This window comes from Pseudophryne corroboree, chromosome 2 (genome assembly GCF_028390025.1).
Source record: "Pseudophryne corroboree isolate aPseCor3 chromosome 2, aPseCor3.hap2, whole genome shotgun sequence".
Taxonomy (NCBI): Eukaryota; Metazoa; Chordata; class Amphibia; order Anura; family Myobatrachidae; genus Pseudophryne; species Pseudophryne corroboree.
In genome coordinates, this window is record NC_086445.1 from 832,963,354 (window position 1) to 832,982,821 (window position 19,468).

The 19,468-nt window shown below is 47.5% G+C and overlaps 1 protein-coding gene and 2 pseudogenes across 3 annotated transcripts in view; 1 reads left to right on the plus strand and 2 right to left on the minus strand.

Moving 5' to 3' along the window:
• ADGRG2 (adhesion G protein-coupled receptor G2) overlaps positions 1 to 19,468 on the minus strand; it is a 267,587-nt gene that overhangs the window by 217,437 nt on the left and 30,682 nt on the right. The gene's annotated exons all lie outside the window — the stretch shown is intronic.
• On the minus strand, positions 3,032 to 3,150 carry LOC135051796 (5S ribosomal RNA; annotated as a pseudogene).
• LOC135051797 (5S ribosomal RNA) lies at positions 5,244 to 5,362 on the plus strand (annotated as a pseudogene).

The following is a 19,468-nucleotide window of genomic DNA, read 5'->3' on the forward strand; positions in this document are numbered from 1 at the left end:
CATAATATGGTGTGAACAGGATTTTATATATAATCTATTTTTTCCTTGCTTTTTTGGGGGGAGGGGGGGCTGCCTATTTTGCCTGATAAGCAGTTGTGGGTGTCAGAGGACATAGATTTCCTGTTTTTGGAGCTGTGGCGGCCGGCTTTCGTGACCCCATGGGTCATGTAGCCGGCCAATGGTGTCGCAGATGATAAGATGCAACGTCCATGGATGCAGTTCGGATAAGTAATGTATGCAGGAGGTGTGACGCCTCCACGCCTCCTGCTGCATTACCATATTAGAGCTATCGCTGCTGCTTCCATTCCATCTGAATCAGGCCCTGTGTCCACAAGGTACCTTCAACAGTTCATGCTTATTCATTTGTCAAAATAGTGTTGTGTGATGTAACGCCTTTGCTGAGGATGAGTGGGGCTTAATATCCACATATACTTTACCAGTGTTCACTCTAGGAATCGGGCAGACCCAGAAAGGAGGCATTGGCACGCAAAATAGGGGGCGTGGTCATTTAACGTAATTGAAGTGGGCGGTGCGGCCCACAGACGTTATTACAGGGGCGTGGGCGGCCGGCGGCGTCACTGTTGGGGGCATGACCAGCACCTACGGAGGTGCTGGGCTTCCCCCAAGCTCTCTCCCACAGCATGAATGGATGCTGTGCGCATGCACACGGCATTTTTACACGCTGGCAGGGCATGAAGCAGGCTGTTTTAGCAGGGCGCCGCAGAAGGGGCAGGGCGGACTTTGCCCTTAAAAAAAATCGGGCATGGCGTGGCACCCTGCTAAAACAGCCTGGCGTGAACACTACTTTACAACTGCAGATTTCAAGTCCCACTCATTCTCCGCAGCAAATGGCCTACATCATACTCACCTTCTCCCTACTGGCACTAATCACCAGTGGAGAGTCCCAAAAGTGAGGGGGGTTGATCCCAAAGTTGTAACATCAATGCGCATATGCCCTGATGTCATTTTAAAGTAAAAAATAAATAAATAAAAATAATAATAATAATAATAATACATAACAGAAACAGTACATAATTAAAAGAAAAAGTCCACAAATGAAATGGGGGTGGGGAAGGGGGGTTGATCTAAAGCTCATATCTCCCCCTTATCGTGTGCCAAATTTATTTATTTTTTAAAGTGGGCCCCAATTTAATGCAGTGGTTGCCTAGCTTATAAGCCAAATTCTTCACACACAGTGAGCCTGATTGACTGTCATTTGCTAATGTGAGAACGCACGCACCGAGCGATTGTCAGATTGCACATGCGCTGCAAACACATTACACATGGGTGAAAATGCGACCGCTCTGCATTTGCAGCCTAAGGGCCTGATGATTCAGGTGGATTGCAAATTCTGCTAAGTGGAGAAAGAGTTAGTTTGGTACCGCACAGGACTAAAGTGCTATCTTTGTAATGGGTTCTTATAAAGTTTGTCCCTTGTAGACCAACAGTGCATGTGCATAAGCGATGCCTGAAATCGGTATCCAAGGAGTTGCTGTTGTTGGTGGTGCACCCAGAGTCAATAGCATGTAACAATATTTCAGAGAAAAAAGAGAGAGACTCTGTGTTGGGGCACGCTTGAGAAATAAAACGTAACTTTTAATTATAATGTATTAAGATTGTGGTAAATTCTACAAGTTTGATACCCTGGCTGAGGAGGACCTTGAATTTGCTCATTCGGTGCTGCAGAGTCATCCGCACTCTCCCGCCCGTTTGGGAGCTTTGGTATAATCCCCATGGTCCTTACGGAGTGCCCAGCATCCACTAGGACGTCAGAGAAAATAAGAATTTACTCACCGGTAATTCTATTTCTCGTAGTCCGTAGTGGATGCTGGGAGCCCGTCCCAAGTGCGGACTCTCTGCAATACATGTATATAGTTATTGCTTAACTAAAGGGTTATTGTATGAGCCATCTGTTGAGAGAGGCTCAGTTATTGTTCATACTGTTAACTGGGTATAGTTATCACGAGTTGTACGGTGTGATTGGTGTGGCTGGTATGAGTCTTACCCTGGATTCCAAATCCTTTCCTAGTAATGTCAGCTCTTCCGGGCACAGTTTCCCTAACTGAGGTCCGGAGGAGGGGCATAGAGGGAGGAGCCAGTGCACACCAGATATAGTACCTAATCTTTCTTTTAAGAGTGCCCAGTCTCCTGCGGAGCCCGTCTATAACCCATGGTCCTTACGGAGTACCCAGCATCCACTACGGACTACGAGAAATAGAATTACCGGTGAGTAAATTCTTATTTTTATTAAGCACTTACAAGTGCCACCAGGAAGAAAGCAGGCTGCAGAGGACGCTAGACAGCCATTAATAATACTCATGCAGAAAAAAAAAATTATAATTTTTTTTTGGTGGAGTGCTCTGAAACCCCCCCTGGGTGCGCCACTGGGCAGCCCCCAGCATGCGTTCACAAGGATTGCAAATTCTGCTACTTAGCAGAATTTAACAATATTTCAGAGAAAAAAAGAGAGACTCTGTGTTGGGGGCACGCTTAAGAAATAAAACGTAACTTTTAATTATAATGTATTAAGATTGTGGTACACAAACAAACACACACATATAATACTTAATGAGAAGGTTTTAAAGAGTTTTTAACCTTCCTCTGCTTGTATTTTTGAATCTAAGAGCAGATTCTCATTTATTAATAATGAAAAAAGGGGAGAAATTGTTGAATAGGAGTATCAGGTCTCCAAATTCTAGAAGTATTGTACGGTGATAGTGACACCCGCAATGAAAATATCAGAAATTCAATTTCAACATAACAGGAAAAAAGGTTTCCGACATATGACACATAGGCATTTGATATGGCAATTTAGATTAAAAAATTTTTTTGTCCAATAGCCAGTGCCTATTATGATAATGTAACCTGGTATCTGATAATCTGCTATTGTTAAATACTAGTCAACATGTACAGTGAAAGAAGAATATCCAAATTAGTCAAAGAACAGATGGGCGAATGAAAAAAGATGTAAAGTCGGTAAGGGTCAAAGGTTGCTCCAACACTTCTGCTTTTCACATGGAAACAGAGATATTTACTACTGCACCTAATATTCCCTAGCAGTCTCCCATCTAGGTACTGATCAGGCTTTTCACTGCTTAGCTTCCAAGATCTGGCGAGATTGGGCGTAACCAGTGAGATATGGCAGTATTATCACATAAATTGTGAATGAGAGGGTGTCTGGTTATTGGCACATACCAGAAAAGGTACTCCTACTATCCGTTAATATGCACAGTCTCTCTGTTACTTTTGCATTGCAGAGAAATTTAATGGCCGGCATCAGGATGAGAAAGTACTGAAAAAGGCAAGATACAGGAAACGTATAGGTTCAGGGCCCGTCTTCTGCTGTCCACCGTCAAATGATAATATAGCGAACAGTGGATGAGAGAGGCGGGTTACCTGGGCCTATTGAAAATTAGTGTGAAATTACACAGGTATCTTAAAGTTTCCTATAAAGGTATATATCCAAATTTCAAATTTGATTTTAATAATGCACCCTAGGGGTATAAAAAAGGAGAACAAAAGAATAGATAACAAAAGAAGCCCCTATTAGAAATATTACATAATCAGAAAGAAATTTTTCTGACAAGGTGTTATGGTTTACAGGTATAAATTATCCATCTATACAGCAAGATTTAGAACATAAACGTAAGACTAAAGAGTGATCACTGAACATGTATGAAATTTAGACACTGTGGTTACATAGTAATATAGCAGACTTAAAAAATATTAAATAATTAGATAGTCAAAAAAAAATTTTTGTCCAATATACGATACCAGGGGATGAGTGGGAACGAATGCTCTAACTGCGGCCCTATCATTTAAGTTACAGAATATGTAACCACTCATTTCCCCTTACAATTTATCAGATATCCAGCCCTACCCTAACTCTAAACCCTAACCTGACCACATATAAAACTCATATGCTACGGTTCCCTCGCCACTTCCGGCTTTCGAAACCAGAAGTGACGCGCTAACGATAAGTGACGCGCCTTAGAACAGTCCGGTTACCTTAGGACTTCCGGTAATATAGCAAGTGCCCTGATCGTGGCCCTAACATTTAGACCACGTTCATGTTGCAAACTATTACTTCCCCACACAATTAATCAACTACTTAGCCCCACCTAAACTATAACCCAGTTGTATACCAAATTTAGACGCGTCGGGTCCCGCGCCACTTCCGACTTTCGAAACCGGAAGTGACGCGTTAATGTCTAAATGACGCGCTACAGATAAACCCGGTCACCCGAGGACTTCCGGTAACGGATTTAGTGCTTCTATCGTGGCCCCAGCATCCAGGCCACAGTATTTACCACTTTCCATTTACTTTCTGTTTAGTCAAATTCAAAGGTTTATTAGCCATAATAAGGCTTCTGTAATGACGCAATTGACACTACTTCCGGTCTTTTAAACAGGAAGTGATGTAACAGTCACCTCTTGAACATCACGTTTCATTCCTTCCCATATGATTGGCCCTTAATAGGAGACCACTCCCCCACATTGGCCTTAAATAGACTGTCTTCCACTACTACCTCACACAGTGAACAAGCCACCTTCAGGTGAAACGGCCGTCTGTGTTTAGTGGTGCTGAACCGTGCACGGTTCAGCCCACTCATCCCCTGGTATCGTATATTGAACAAAAAAAATTTTTGGACTATCCAATTATTTAATATTTTTTAAGTCTGCTATATTACTATGTAACCACAGTGTCTAAATTTCATACATGTTCAGTGATCACTCTTTAGTCTTACGTTTATGTTCTAAATCTTGCTGTATAGATGGATAATTTATACCTGTAAACCATAACACCTTGTCAGAAAAATTTCTTTCTGATTATGTAATATTTCTAATAGGGACTTCTTTTGTTATCTATTCTTTTGTTCTCCTTTTTTATACCCCTAGGGTGCATTATTAAAATCAAATTTGAAATTTGGATATATACCTTTATAGGAAACTTTAAGATACCTGTGTAATTTCACACTAATTTTCAATAGGCCCAGGTAACCCGCCTCTCTCATCCACTGTTCGCTATATTATCATATGACGGTGGACAGCAGAAGACGGGCCCTGAACCTATACGTTTCCTGTATCTTGCCTTTTTCAGTACTTTCTCATCCTGATGCCGGTCATTAAATTTCTCTGCAATGCAAAAGTAACAGAGAGACTGTGCATATTAACGGATAGTAGGAGTACCTTTTCTGGTATGTGCCAATAACCAGACACCCTCTCATTCACAATTTATGTGATAATACTGCCATATCTCACTGGTTACGCCCAATCTCGCCAGATCTTGGAAGCTAAGCAGTGAAAAGCCTGATCAGTACCTAGATGGGAGACTGCTAGGGAATATTAGGTGCAGTAGTAAATATCTCTGTTTCCATGTGAAAAGCAGAAGTGTTGGAGCAACCTTTGACCCTTACCGACTTTACATCTTTTTTCATTCGCCCATCTGTTCTTTGACTAATTTGGATATTCTTCTTTCACTGTACATGTTGACTAGTATTTAACAATAGCAGTTTATCAGATACCAGGTTACATTATCATAATAGGCACTGGCTATTGGACAAAAAAATTTTTTAATCTAAATTGCCATATCAAATGCCTATGTGTCATATGTCGGAAACCTTTTTTCCTGTTATGTTGAAATTGAATTTCTGATATTTTCATCGCGGGTGTCACTATCACCGTACAATACTTCTAGAATTTGGAGACCTGATACTCCTATTCAACAATTTCTCCCCTTTTTTCATTATTAATAAATGAGAATCTGCTCTTAGATTCAAAAATACAAGCAGAGGAAGGTTAAAAACTCTTTAAAACCTTCTCATTAAGTATTATATGTGTGTGTTTGTTTGTGTACCACAATCTTAATACATTGTAATTAAAAGTTACGTTTTATTTCTTAAGCGTGCCCCCAACACAGAGTCTCTCTTTTTTCTCTGAAATATTGTTAAATTCTGCTAAGTAGCAGAATTTGCAATCCTTGTGAACGCATGCTGGGGGCACTCCACCAAAAAAAAATTATAATTTTTTTTTTCTGCATGAGTATTATTAATGGCTGTCTAGCGTCCTCTGCAGCCTGCTTTCTTCCTGGTGGCACTTGTAAGTGCTTAATAAAAATAAGAATTTACTCACCGGTAATTCTATTTCTCGTAGTCCGTAGTGGATGCTGGGTACTCCGTAAGGACCATGGGGTATAGACGGGCTCCGCAGGAGACTGGGCACTCTTAAAAGAAAGATTAGGTACTATATCTGGTGTGCACTGGCTCCTCCCTCTATGCCCCTCCTCCGGACCTCAGTTAGGGAAACTGTGCCCGGAAGAGCTGACATTACTAGGAAAGGATTTGGAATCCAGGGTAAGACTCATACCAGCCACACCAATCACACCGTACAACTCGTGATAACTATACCCAGTTAACAGTATGAACAATAACTGAGCCTCTCTCAACAGATGGCTCATACAATAACCCTTTAGTTAAACAATAACTATATACATGTATTGCAGAGAGTCCGCACTTGGGACGGGCTCCCAGCATCCACTACGGACTACGAGAAATAGAATTACCGGTGAGTAAATTCTTATTTTCTCTGACGTCCTAGTGGATGCTGGGTACTCCGTAAGGACCATGGGGATTATACCAAAGCTCCCAAACGGGCGGGAGAGTGCGGATGACTCTGCAGCACCGAATGAGCAAATTCAAGGTCCTCCTCAGCCAGGGTATCAAACTTGTAGAATTTTGCAAAAGTGTTTGAACCCCACCAAGTAGCAGCTCGGCAAAGTTGTAAAGCCGAGACCCCTCGGGCAGCCGCCCAAGAAGAGCCCACCTTCCTCGTGGAATGGGCTTTTACTAATTTAGGATGCGGCAGTCCAGCCGCAGAATGTGCAAGCTGAATCGTGCTACAGATCCAGCGAGCAATAGTCTGCTTTGAAGCAGGAGCACCCAGTTTTTTGTTGGGTGCATGCAGGATAAATAGCGAGTCAGTTTTCTGACTCTAGCCGTCCTGGAAACAAAGTTTCAGGGCCCGGACTACGTCCAGCAACTTGGAATCCTCCAAGTCCCTAGTAGCCGCAGGCACCACAATAGGTTGGTTCAAATGAAACGATGATACCACCTTAGGGAGAAATTGGGGACGAGTCCTCCGTTCTGCCCTTTCCATATGGAAGATCAGATATGGGCTTTTACATGACAAAGCCGCCAATTCTGACACACGCCTAGTCCAAGCTAAGGCCAAAAGCATGACCACTTTCCACGTGAGATATTTTAGCTCCACGGTCTTAAGTGGCTCAAACCAGTGGGATTTTAGGAATCCAACACACGTTAAGATCCCAAGGTGCCACTGGAGGCACAAAAGGGGCTGAATATGCAACACCCCTGTAACAACGTCCGAACTTCAGGCAGTGAAGCCAGTTCTTTTTGAGAGAAAAAGGGATAGGGCCGAAATCTTGGCCTTTATGGATCCTAATTTTAGGCCCATAGTCACTCCTGACTGTAGGAAGTGCAGGAATCGACCCCCCTGGAATTCCTCTGTAGGGCCTTCCCGGCCACACACCAAGCAACCTATTTTCGCCATACACAGTGAAAAAGTCTTGCTGTCACGTCTTTCCTAGCCTTTATCAGCGTAGGAATAACTGCATCCGGAATGCCCTTTTCCGCTAGGATCCGGCGTTCAAACGCCATGCCGTCCAACGCAGCCGCGGTAAGTCTTGGATCAGACAGGGTCCCTGTTGCAACATGTCCTGACTGAGAGGCAGAGGCCATGGGTCCTCTGAGAGCATTTCTTGCAGTTCCGGGTACCGAGTCCTTCTTGGCCAATCCGGAGCAAAGAATATTGTTCACACTCCTCCGTTTATTACAATTCTCAGCCCTTGGGTCTGAGAGGAAGAGGAGGGAATATATAGACCGACTGGAACACCCACGGTGTTACTAGTGCGACCACAGCTATCGCCTGAGAGTCCCTTGACCCAGCGTAAAACCTTTTTTAGCTTTTTATTGAGGTGGGACGCCATGTAGTCCACCTGAGGCAGTTTCCATCAATTTGCAAAACTGCGTGAAGACATCCTGATGAAGTCACTACTTTCCCGGGTGGAGGTCGTGTCCACTCCCGGAATGAACACTGCTGACAGTGCGCTTACTTGATTCTCCGCCCAGCGAAGAATTCTGGTGGCTTCTACCCTCGCCACCCTGCTCCTTGTGCCACCCTGGCGGTTTACATGAGCCCCTGCGGTCTGACTGGATCAGAACCGGTTGGTCGCGAAGCAGGAACTCCGCTTGACTTAGGGCGTTGTATATGGCCCTTAGTTCCAGGATATTGATGTGAAGGCAAGTCTGTTGGCTTGACCACAAACCTTGGAATTTTCTTCCCTGTGTAACTGCCCCCCACCCTCGGAGGCTTGCATCCGTGGTCACCAGGACCCAGTCCTGAATGCCGAATCTGCGGCCCTCGAGAAGGTGAGCACTCCGCAGCCACCACAGTAGAGACACCCTGGCCCTGGGGGATAGGGTGATTAACCGATGCATCTGCAGATGTGATCCGGACCACTTGTCCAGTAAGTTCCATTGTCCTTGCATGGAACCAGCCGAAGGGGATGGCCTCGTATGATGCCATCATCCTTCCCAGGACTCGAGTGCAGTGATGCACTGACACCTGTTTTGGTTTTCAATGGATTCCTGACCAGTGTCATGAGCTCCTGAGCTCTCTCTATCGGGAGATAAACCCTCTTCTGGTCTGTGTCTAGGATCATGCCTAGGCGAGGCAGATGAGCTGTAGGAACCAACTGCGACTTCAGAATATATAGAATCCAGTCGTGTTGCCGTTTCACTTCCAGAGAAGGGGATACGCTGTCCAGCAACTGCTCTCTTGATCTCGCTTTTATGAGGAGATCATCCAAGTATGTGATAATAGTGACACCTTGCTTCCGCAGGAGCACCATCATATCCGCCATTACCTTGGTGAAATTGGTAATGACAATCCCGTACCGCAATTCTGAGTTACGCCTGATGAGGTGGATAAATGAGGACACGAAGGTATGCATCCCTTATGTCCCGATTCATTTCAGGCTTGCAATGACCACTCTTAGCGATTCCATCTTGAACCTGAACCTTTTCAGGTATATGTTCAGGGATTTTAATACAATATGGGTCTAACCGAACCGTCTGGTTTCGGGATTATAACATGGTCGAATAATAACACCCTCTTGTTGAAGGAGGGGACCCTTGACCACCACCTGTTGAAGATACAATTTACGAATTGCAGTTAACACTGGCTCCCTCTCTTGGGGGGAAGCCCGCCGGGTCCTCGGTGAGGGGGCATCTTCTCACAGTCCAGCCTGTATCCCTGCGATACAATTTCTATTGCTCAGGGATCTAACAGGGAGTGAACCCACTTGTGGCTGAACTTACGAAGGCGTGTCCCCACCGGGCCTAGCTCCGCCTGTGGAGCCCCAGCGACATGCGGTGGATTTTTGTAGAGGCCGGGGAGGACTTCTGTTCCTGGAGACTAGCTGTGTTGTACAGCTTCTTTCCTCTGCCCCCGGCTCTGACAAGAAAGGACGCACCTCAGACTTTCTTGTTTCTTTATTCGAAAAGCTGCATTTAATAATGTCGTGCTTTCCTAGGCTGTGCAGGAATATAAGGCAAAATATCAGAATTACCAGCTATAGCTGTGGAGACCAGGCCCGAGAACCTTTCTCCACACAATCCTCAGCCTTCCATATGCCTCTTAAGTCGGCATCATCTGTCCAATGTATATTCTACAGGACACGTCAAGCAGAAATCGACATAGCTTTTGTCTCTAGGACCCAGTATACTCATGTCCCTTTGGGCATGCTTTATAATTATATATCTATCACTTAAGACAGCATCTTAAAATATTTATATGCATACTAGGGTCTCAATCTCTGCTGATAAGGTACCTGTCCACGCTGCCACAGCGCTATAAACCCATGCCGACACAATCGCCGGTCTGGGTAGTATACTAGAATGTGCACACTATCTGCAGGATCCCTGAGAATAGCTAGTGCAAACAGGACACCCAAGGGGAAGATTCTCAACACATCCTGGCCCTAGTGGGGAAAGGATACAGCCTGAGAATTCTCTTGTGGGAAGCTGCCGTCTCTTGTCTGGAGATTCCCGCTCTTTTTCCTCATGAGAGGAGGGAAATTTACCTCAGCATTCTTCCCCTTAACATGTGTACTCTCGTGTCAGGGACAGATGAGTCATCAGTGATATGCAAATCATCTTTTATTCCAATAATCATATATTGAATATCTTTTAGCCCTCTTGGCTGTAACTTTGCATTATCGTAGTCGACAGTGGAGTTAAACTCCACGTCGATACTTTGTTATTTTGGATAGTGAACATAGAGAGACTCTGAAGGACTCTGTGACATAGGGACAGACCAGGGTAGATTTCCTTTCTGTTCCCTAACCTTTTCTAGGAAGCTCAGGAGAGCCCCTAGGGTGCATCCAGCTCTGGCCGGGCACAGATACTAACTGAGGTCTGGAGGAGGGGCATAGAGGGAGGAGCCAGTGCACACCTGATATAGTACCTAATCTTTCTTTTAAGAGTGCCCAGTCTCCTGCGGAGCCCGTCTATACCCCATGGTCCTTACGGAGTACCCAGCATCCACTAGGACGTCAGAGAAAGTTTACTTTATTTTAATTATAGTACATATGTATTTATGTGCAATTTGTGCATACATATATACACATGTATATACATACATACATACATATAAACACACACACACATATGATATATATACATGCGTATATATACGTGTACTGTATGTGTGTGTGTATATATATATGCATGTTTAATATGCTATGTGTATGTGTGTGTGTATATATATATATATATATATATATATATATACATACACACATACACACATACATAGGTGTATATATATGTGTGTAGATATATGTGTGTGTAGATATGTGTGTGTAGATATATATATATATATATATATATATATATATATATATATACATACATACACACACACACACACACACACACACACTAGTTTTACAGTCCCCACCCCCGTGCTTGGCTCCACCCAGTTCTGGAAACCCCCCCCCCCCATGCAAATCCTGCGTTTGCCACTGCTGCCCATCCAGCATGCTGACCGCATCGCATTTTCTGCTTCATCGTAGAAATTAGGGTAGCCTCCTACCAGCGCTGCTTGGCTGCGCCCCCAGGAGGCCTGCCGCCATCTTTCTGATTGTGGCGATTACATGTGACATCGCGCAGCTCACTGATCATGCCCCCATTCACGCCGCACCTCTCTTATTTTATAGCCACGCCCCTGCAATGCACCATCTCTGCCTAGGAAACGGAATGTTGCCGCCCTGCGAATGCCTCTGCCTGCATAGGTGGGCGTCTTATCTTTTCTGGGTGGCTCTTCACATGCTTTTTTTTTTTTTTAGCAGTAGTAGTTTTCTGAAAATCGCTATTTCAGCCTCAATAACGATCCATTGTGAATTAGGCCCAGTAAGTGATAAATCAAGTCTCCAATAATTTGAAAACAAAATGCCTTTCATTTTAAGTGCAGGGTTTTTTTTTGTCAAAACCTACACATACTGTGGGGGTTAATCCAATTAGGTTCAAGTTGCCTTGTGCAAGCAGCAAGTTGCCGTTTTCTCTGCAAAGTAATTTTGCAATACAATTACAAACTCGCATTGATAGAGAGGGAATTTTAATTATTTGTGTGCACCTCCCTGAGGGTGTGAAAAGGTAGGGAAAATCTTTATTTTAAAAGGTATAAACGTTGTGACTTGCTTCAAACGGGTGATCTTCAGTTTGCTGGCTGTCGGGAGCCCGGCGCACAGTATACCAGTGCCGGAATCCCCACACCCAGCATAATGACACCTTTTCTCCCTCTTGGGGGTCCACGACCCTACGCATGCCACTGTGCCCGCAGCGTGGCGAGTGCAGTGAGCCCGCAAGGGTTCCATTTGCGTTCGCCCAGCTGTCGGAATGCCGGCGCCGATATGATGGCCACCGGGAGCCCGGCCGCCAGCATACCATACTACACCCGCTTCAAACACCTTGCCTGCCACACCCCTAATGACTAATTAGGTATTTGGTAGTTTTCAGTTAACTTAATTGGGCCAATAATTACATGTAATTTTTTGGTGTTGAAAAAAAGACCTCAAAATCAACTTTTAAATGTTCCTATGTGCCCCAAATTTACTGAAAGTATTAATTTTAATGAAAAATAAGTGCTTTTTATCATTTTTTTTCCTACAAATTGTAAAGTCACTTCAAATTAACCCGAAATCACTTTTTTCAGCTTTTTTCGCATTTTCCATTTAATACCTTTGTAATTAAAATAAATTCATTTCCTTAATATAATATTTTTACTTAAAAACAAAAAACGCAAAATCAACATCTTTCCATTTGCCCACTAATAGCCTTCTGTATGATTCTGCTAAGAAAGTTGTCACTTTTCTGGGGTCCACCCACTTTTAAATTCAGTTCTTTCAGATTACATTTGGTCTCACAAACACCGCCCGAGTCCCGCAAATAGGAATTGGGATCTAATTGGAATGGAGAATTCTCAGGTGCCCGTATTCGTGTTCCATGAAACAAATTTGCACTCTCAGACTCGCACCTAATTGGATTGACCCCATAGAATGCAGAGTGGACATAAAGACTGCTTAGGTCATGAATGTGGCCGAAACAGCATAAACTCACCGGCTGGGCTTGCGGCACGCCTCTTAATGCTACACTCTGGCACGGAAGGGGTTACAGTTTTTGTGGGAGGAACTTAAGGAAAACTGACTGTATTGTGATTGGCTGGATTCTGTATAGGGGCTGGTCTGACATACATATAGTCTTCAGACCTAGGACATCCTGCCTCTTCCAGTTTTTTCCATGAGACTGATAAGTATACTGATTTATATTCCCTGTTTCATTTCCTTGCTCATCTCAATTCCCTAGCTCTCTTTCTCTCTTGTGCTTTCCCTAATCTTCCTTCTATCTATCTATCCCTGTGTCTCTTCTTTTTCTGTCTTTTTCTTATCCTTTATAGTAAGAGCTTAGCTCAGTGGTCTAATGCCTCGTATTGAGGGGGTCCCAAACAGATGAGCTCAGCTTCAAATCCTGCTTTATTGTGTCTGTATTAATGCTGACCCCGGAGCGGCGCGGCCCTCCCCGCCCGGCTCATGGACTCCGATGTGGTCCGGCCAGCCTGGGGTAGGCCTGTCGCGCCTGTAGTGCGGGAGACCCTGGGCGTGCGTGGCTGGGCTCGGCCGCCCGTGCTCACTTCCTGTCCGCTCTCTCCGTCTCCGTCCCCGCCGCTGGCTGCGGCTGGGGACGGAGCGCCGGGGGGTCCGAGGGGGCGGCTGAGGCGGCTTGCCAGAGACAGAGTCGTTCCGTCCCTGAACCCGCTGCATGGGTCACGTGGGGCCGGGACAGCGCTCCGGCCCTACCTGCTCGGCGACTCTCTACCGCCAGGGGGGGCAGCCTCCCAATATACATGAGCTGTTTGGTGGCCTAATGGTTAGGCACTTTGTTTTATAATGTTAACACATGGGTTTGATCCCTTACTAGGGAAACTTTTAAAAGGTCAGGTTATACTAACACGCTCCAGCGGGCGGGGGTCAAGCAGCTGCCGGACGCGATGGGTCCGTGCGGCGCGCGCGTGCTGCCATTCCTTTGGTCACCTGGGGGGCCCATATTAGGCCTGCCCCCGCTGGTGCAGATAATCAAATTCAGGCTCCAGTCCGGGAAGCGCCCTCCCGCGACAGGGCCCGTTGGCCGGGGGGCGCGCCACGTCCGCCCGTGGTGGGACGTGTCTCCTGGCCTCTCCTGCCGTGGTTGGACCCGTGGTACCGCCCCTTTTTGGGGGGTCGCTCTCGCACGGCACCTAGTACTGTAGCCATGCAGGAGCCCCGGCTGCCGGTCACTCACCCCATAAGGGGTCGGCGTGCGCAGGCGGGTGGCGAGCAGTCTGCCCCCCCCCCTGTGTCCAGACTGCTTCTTCCTATGCTGCTTCGGACAGCCCTCCATTGAACATTGCGCTGCCCCCCTTTCTAGCAGTGACGCCGCTCCGGTATCTCATCCTAAGACCAAAGTTTGGGATAGGAGGAGGGCGGCTGCACCCTTGGTGGACGCCACCGTCTTGTCTGCCATTTGTGCCGCTGTCGTGCCGGCGGTGGCTCCCTTGTTGTCCTCCGTGCCCGTGGACGGGGGCAGCCCACTGCTTCATTGTCGGATAGCATTGCACGATCTCTTACGCCGCTCCTGTCCTCTGGTGCAACGCCCCCCCCCCCCGCCAGCCCCGCTCGCGGCGGCTGCGGGACCGGTGAAGGAGCACGGGAACAATGTCTCTTTGGTCTCCCCAGCCGTGGACGTCGGGACAAATCTGGAGTCGGTCGGTGCATCCACCAGTCGTCCAGCGGGTGCAGGGACGGATGTAGGACCCTCCCGTGTCGGTTAGTCTTCATCGGACCCTGACTGGTCCAGGCGGAGCGCGGTTACCCCCCCTCTCGTAGCGGATTGGGATAAAATACTCCATTCCGGTCCTCTAGGCATCGGGGCACGGACTTTTCCCTTGCCTCCACATCCTCAGAGTGTGTGTCCTCCGACGGCGGTTTGCACAGGGTCAAGCGACGCAAACGGCGCGAGCGCCGGTGTTCCACCTCTTCTGCCTCGCACGTGTCGGTTGAGTCGGACACCGTTCACTGCGCCATCACGGCAGTGCACCGTGGTCTCCGGCACCGGGTCCGGATCCGTAGGGGCCAATACGTCAATATTTTTGCTCTTACTAGAGATGTTCGTACAGCCTTGCTTTCGGCTAAGCAAAAGAGCAGGGACAGCGAGGACGCTTTGCGCTCCTACCCGACTTGAGTCAGGGGAATGTTGATCTTTGCTGCGTGTTACTTAGAGACACGCCCGGACGAACACATTAACATTGTGCGCTATCAGTTCCTTATACACGTGCTGTACCATAAGTACAAAGGGTCAGCTTGGCGACGTTACGATGAGGACTTGCGGCGCAAACAGCACGGGCGGCAGATCTATAACTTCGGTAAAAAGGATGTGAAATTGTGCTCGGAGCTGCCGCAGGGTTCAGCCGGCGCTGAGGAAGGCGGTACAGTGAGGCGACGGGCTCAACGACTTGCCTCTCGTTCTGCCATCTTTCGGGGGGTTTCATGGCGCGCGGGGCATGGTTAATGCTTCGCTCTCAATACTGCCCAATGCGACTTGGGGCGGCGGTGTCATTTTCGTCACTCCTGCATCAGCTGTGGCGGTGGCCACGAGATCACGGCCTGCCCCAGTCCAGGGCACGGGGGTAATTTCGGCCCGCAGAGCCTCGCTCCTGCGGCCCCAGGCGCTGGCCACGGCCCCCACCCCAATTAGACTTCGGGCGCTCATACCCTGGCTGCGACGGTACCCGCAGCCGGTGGATGCCCAATTCTTACACTCGGGTTTTGCATCTGGTTTCCCCTTGCCTATACATGGACTGGTGGGTCCTGGGGCTGGTACGAACCTGCGTTCGGCCCGGGAGTTTCCGGACGTGCTCCGGCAGAAGGTTGCGGCCGCAGTGTCGTTGGGCAGGATGTTAGGCCCTTTCCGGGAACCCCCCCTTACCAGATTTGGTCTTGTCCCCCATAGGCATAGTGCCCAAGAAGTCCGCGGACGACTTTCGGAGCATCCAACATCTTTCCTGTCCTCTCGGGTCATCGGTTAATGAGGCTATCCCTTATGATCAGTGTAGGGTCGTTTACCTATCTTTTGATTCGGCCACGGACACCATTCGGTCGTTTGGTCCGGGGGCAATGATGTGTGAATTGGACATCGAGTCAGCGTTTCGTCTCCTCCCGCTGCACCCTTTCGCCTTTCAATTTATGGGTTTTAAACTGGATGATGGCTTCTACATCGATCGATGCCTCCCTGCGGGGTTTTTCTCTCTCTTGCGCATACTTCTAAAGGTTCAATTCTTTCCTCCGCTGGTGTCTGCAGCAGGCGACGGGCGAGCGAGGAATTTCGCACTACTTGGACGATTTTCTTTTGATCGGCCCACCTGCCTCTGTTCGCTGCGCCGTTTTGCTGCAGAGGGCATTGGCCCCCCTTTTTGCACACTTCGGGTTTCCGGTTGCATCAGAGAAGCCGGAGGGACCCTCCGCCTCCTTGGTTTACCTCGGGATTCAGATTGATACGGTCGGTGGTCTCTGTAGGCTCCCTGGAGACAAGGTGTTGCGTCTTCACGATGGTATCCTCTATGGGCTCGCCGCGGGCAAGCTTACTCTGAAACAGGCTCAATCCTTATTGGGCCTGTTAAATTTTGGCTTGCAAGGTTATCACCATGGGTAGGGTTTTCTGTAGGTAATTGGAACGAGCGACAGTTGGGATTACATGTCCGCATCATTTTCTTAATTTATCTCTCGAGGGATTTACGTCTTTGGGATGGATTTCTCGTTCGTTTCACCGGCGTCTGTATTTGGCAAGAGGCGGTCGTGTCCAGCAGTCCCTGGAGCTTTTCACGGACGCCTCTGGTGCCTTTGGTTTCGGAGCTTATTTTGCTGGCCGATGGTGTGCGTCTCCTTGGCCGCGTGCCTGGTTTAGCAAGCACCTCACGCCAAACATGCTGTTGCTGGAAATTTTTCCCATTCTGGTCGCATTGGAGTTGTGGTGCGATGCCCTGCGTAACGAACAGGTTATCTTCTGGTGCGACAACTTGGGCGTGGTTTTTGCCATAAACCGACTGCAGTCCACGTCCGTGCCTGTCCTGCGGGTCCTTGCGCAGATAGCCTGCTATGCTTGGTGACCAACATTACGTTGCGAGCCAAGCATGCCCTGGGAGTGCGCAACGAAATTGCTGATGCCCTTTCTCGCGGCGACTGGCAGCGGTTTAGGCGCTTGGCTCCTGCAGCTCTAATCCATGGGGATTCATGTCCTGCTTATGTGTGGCAGGTTATCCTCCCGGATTGGAGGATTTAGCCCACAGGTCGTTGGCCCCTGCAACTTTTGCGGCTTATCTGGCCGCCTCGGAGCAGTGGAGTCGCTACCTTCTGGAAAGAGGCCAGTGTGGTACGACCTCTCACGAATTGTTTTTAGATTACATCTGGGTTTTGTACGCCGACGGGATTTCGCGGGCGTATGTTGGTAGGGTTCTTGCGCGTATATCTTACTTTCTGCAGCTTCGGGGGGAGAAGGACTTTCCTAAGTCCTTTTTCCTTCGGAGGGTGTTGAACGGATGGGCTCGGGCGATCCCGCCCCGGCTGGACAATCGCCGGCCGATCACTGGGTCTTTGCTGAGGCGAATTTTGGGATCCCTACGGAGTATTTGCTCTTTGGGGTACGAGGTTCGCCTCTTCATGACGGCCTTTCCGCTGGCCTTTCACGGTGCATTCAGGGTGGGTGAGCTGGTGTCCGTTTCTCGGACTTCTGCCTCGCCCATGCTGGCGGCCCACATCGTCATACTCCCCGACGGTTTGTGGTGTAGGATTCAGCGCTCCAAGACTGACGTAGTAGGCTGGGGGCAGTGGGTTCGAGTGGGTCGGGCTCGTGTGCGGGGCATTTGTCCAGTTATCGCGGCCCGGTCTTATTCGTCCGTACGCCCTCCAGCGCCTTCCGGGTGGCTCGTCCATGGTGACGGTTCCCCGTTGACTAGATTTCAATTTCGGTCGGTTTTGGGACGTTGTGTTTTAAACCTGGGTCTATCTCCGGCCGACTATGGGACTCACTCTTTCCGCATCGGTGCTGCTTCAGCTGCTGTTGCGGCGGGTTGGTCCGAAGTCGCACTCCGGGCACTGGGTAGGTGGAGGTCTGGTGCAGTCAGGCGCTATATCAGGCCTTTTCCTCCTGCACTTTGCGACTGCGGGGGCCTTGAGGAATTTTTGTTTTATCGTTGGTTTTAATTACAGCTTTTGCCGGCTGACGAAGTTTTGCGTTTTTGCCTCAAGTCAAATTGGGCGACCCACCCCCCTCCCCACCCCACTGTTAGGGACGCAGGTTAGGTTACCCATTTTCTCCATACTATATTTCATTTATTGAACTCAGTCACACCCTTCTTTTGCAGGAAGGCGGCTAGACCCGCGCTTTATATGGCTTGTCGGCCGTGGGTGGCAATGATCTGGTGCGCCGGGTCTTCAGGTCTTTTTAGCTTCGGTTCTGTTTTCTTTAGTTTGAGTTGAGTTGAGTTTTCTTCGTGTTATGCTTTGTTTAGTTGAGTTGAGTTTTCGGTTCCGGTGGCGGTGGCAGGTTGGTAACCTGGCAGTTGGCCGGTTTCTGAACGGTTATTTTAGTTTAACTTAAGGACTTTATTGTTAGTACGTTCGGGTGAACTTTTAGGTATATTTATAGTCTTAGTATTAATTGATGGGCACCACCTTACCTGGTGGGGCCCATATGATAGAGCATAAACATGTGTGGATATCGGGGCCGGAGGCCCAATTTTTTATCCCGTAGGGGCGGAGCGTACCTCCGTCCCTACAACTGTTGGCGGGCAGGGGTAGTGGCAGAAGGTCAACCCCTGGCCTTAGATTTTGGATTTCCGATGTCTGGGATGGAGGCAGGAGGCCGATCCCGGAACATCTGGGGCAGGAGGCCCCCTCACACACATATGTTTATTGCTCTATTTTGTCATATAATTTTGGATCACCCTTATTAAGTTGTTTATCATGCTTAACCGTTCTTCTCCCCGCCACCTCATTTAGAGAGGGAAGTCTACATTTTTAGTTTTAGTATTAATAGGCCTCCCTCTCAATTAAAATAAAAAGCTGACCCCTTTCACGCCAATTACAGTTGTATCTTTATTTACTAAGATAAGTGTGCTTGAGTGGCGTGCGAATGCATCTGACGTGTGAAGTTTATGATTTTGGTTTGTGAAATGCTGCGCAGTAAAACCAATTTAACCAGTCATATGTTAGCCACATGGATGGTAGCAGGGACGTGCGGTGATTTAAATGGCTCAGGAGGCACTGGCTAACCCCAGAGCCAGAATGTCATGCAATATATGAGCCAAAGGGTACATCTGGGCATTATACACAGGTGCAGCAGTATAAACTCCTGGAAATTTGGTGAGTTTTGATTAGAGATATGCAGAAAAGATAGGAAAGTGAGGCACTGCCTCACCTGCCATAGACTTTTTACTCCAGAGCTTGGACTATAAAAATTATTAGAATAATGCAAAGAAGAGATTTCAAACAAATTATTAGTATTTGTCATATATTTTATTCAATCAAAACTCTGGTTTAAACGTAAGTATGACAGGAAAGGCTCTGCCTCACCCCACCGCACATCACTGGATGGTAGGTATAGTTATCTACATATTCACTTAATTTTACTATATTCCATAGGGGTGCACAGGAAAGTTAGCACAGGTTGTTTACAGTAATAGATAGCAATGTGTGCGGCAAGTCATAACGGTGATGTCCTGTGTCACATCACTCTGAACTGAATTCCTCCTTAACACTAGTAACAAATAATAAATTACATTTCTTATAATTGCACAGCTC